Here is a 2,285-nt window from a genome sequence, read left to right as displayed (position 1 = left end):
GGAAATTATCCTCTTAGAGAGAGAAACCAGAAAAGGGTACCACTGACTGCTCTGTGGCAATACTGGAAATCCTAGCCGTGCATTAAGAAAGGAAACAAATAAAAAAGAAGCACATAAGAGACAAGTCTTGAGTCTCATTGGAAAGAAAGAGGTGGAGGGGAGGTCGGGGGAAAGGAGAGAAGTTGACCAGAAGCTGGCAGAGGGAGTGAAGAGAAATTGAGAATGCACAAGGCAGCTGAGCAGAGCTGCTCCCCAGCCCCACCACCGACTCCCAGGCCTCCCGAGTTCTAGTCTCTGGTCTCTGCCACCAGTTAACAATTTTCGCAGGGTGTCTCCATTTAAAATGGTGTATTACTCCTTTGATGAAGATCTGGAAGAGCTTTGTCCCGTATGTGGAGATAAAGTGTCTGGGAACCATTATGGGCTCCTCACCCGTGAGAGCTGCAAGAGATTTTTTAAGGTAACAGTCCAAAATAATAAAAGGTACACATGTATAGAAAAGCAGAACTGCCAAATTGACAAAACACAGAGAAAGCACTGTCCTTACTGTCATTTTCAAAATGTCTAAGTATTGGAATGAAGCTAGAAGCTGTAAGGACCAAATGCATGGAGGAAGGAGTAAGTTTGGGCCAATGTCCAAGAGAGACAGGGCCCTGAAGCAACAGAAAAAAGCCCTCATCTGAGCCAATGGACTTTAGCTAGAAGCCATGTCTCAGGTGATCCAAGCGATTACCTCTGACCTGATCATTTCCTCTGCAATTCAAAACATCCATTCTGTCTCCAAAGGCCTACCTCTGAACCATGCTGTCTCGCCTCCTACAGACCAGACAGAACTTCCTTCAGAACATCCCCCATTAGCATGGCAATGCCGTCTCATGGCAGCCTGCAAAGTTACCAAACATATGGCCACTTTCCTAGCTGGGCCATCAAGTCTGAGTACCCAGATCCCTATACCAGCTCACCCTTGTCCATAATGGGCTATTTGTATATGGACAGTTCCCAGACAAGCTCTTCAGCAAGCATCCCACATCTGATACTGGAACTCTTGAAGTGTGAGCCAGATGAGCCTCAAGTCCAGGCTAAAATCATGGCCTATTTGTAGCAACAGCAGGTTAACCAAAGCAAGCATGAAGCTGAGCGCCATTGGGCTTATGTGCAAAATGGCAGATCAAACTCATTCTCCATCGTTGAGCGGGCCAGGAGTAGTCTCTTCTTCAGAGAACTTGAGGTTGATAACCAAATGAAGCTGCTTCAGAACTGCTGGAGTGAGCTCTTAATCCTCGACCGCATTTATGGACAAGTGGTACATGGGAAGGAAGGACCCATCTTCCTGGTTACTGGGCAACAAGTGGACTATTCTATGATAGCATCACAAGCTGGGGCCACCCTCAACAACCTCGTAAGTCATGTACAGGAGTTAGTGGCAAAACTTCGTTCTCTCCGGTGTGATCAATGAGAGTCTGTATGTCTGAAATTCTTGGTGCTCTTTAGTTTAGATGTCAGAAACCTTGAAAACTTCCAGCTGGTAGAAGGTGTCCGGGAACAAGTTAATGTGGCCCTGCTGGATGACACAACATGCAACTATGTGCAGCAGACAGAAATTTGGACAGCTACTTCTTGGACTACCCGAAATCCGGGCCATCAGCATGCAGGCTGAAGAATACCTCTACTACAAGCACCTGAATGGGAATGTGCCCTGTAATAACCTTCTCATTGAAATGTTGCATGCAAAAAGAGCATAAGTTAGTTACAAACCCTAGGAGCTCTGCTTTCAAAACAAAGAGACTGGGGGGAGTGGGGAAGGGGAAGAAGAACAGGAAGAAAAAAGTACTCTGAACTGCTCCAAGCGACATTAATTAAAAACTTGGTTTAAAGACACTGAATTTCAAAAGGCATAATAATCAAATACTTAACAGCAAATAAATGACGTATCAGGGTATTTTTGTATTGCAAACTGTGAATCAAAGGCTTCATATCCCCAGAGGATTCCATATAAAAGACATTGAAATGGAATGGATTGAACTCACTGATGGATACCAATATGGTCAGAATAAAAATGGACAGAACAATTCTTGTATATTTAAACTGATCTCCGCTATGAAGAAATTTAGGAACGAATCTTATTAATAAGGCTTATCCAGAAGGGGATTTGAGCTTACCGGATTCCTCCACGGTAAAGCTGAACTGAAACAATTCTCAAGAATGCATCAGCTGAACCTACAATAGCCCCTCTGTCTTCCTTTGAAGGCCCCAGCACCTCTGCCCTGTGGTCACTGAATCTGTAC

At 44.6% G+C, this 2,285-nt stretch overlaps 1 pseudogene; it reads left to right on the top strand.

Annotated features, from left to right (window-relative positions):
• The first annotated feature begins 331 nt into the window (after positions 1–331).
• LOC101052582 (nuclear receptor subfamily 5 group A member 2 pseudogene) lies at positions 332–1,742 on the top strand (annotated as a pseudogene).
• Positions 1,743–2,285: the final 543 nt, after the last annotated feature.

This window comes from Saimiri boliviensis, chromosome 8, assembly GCF_048565385.1.
Source record: "Saimiri boliviensis isolate mSaiBol1 chromosome 8, mSaiBol1.pri, whole genome shotgun sequence".
In the NCBI taxonomy this organism is placed as follows: Eukaryota; Metazoa; Chordata; class Mammalia; order Primates; family Cebidae; genus Saimiri; species Saimiri boliviensis.
The sequence above is the reverse complement of the archived record's forward strand: the minus strand, read 5'-3'. Positions and strand labels throughout refer to the sequence as shown.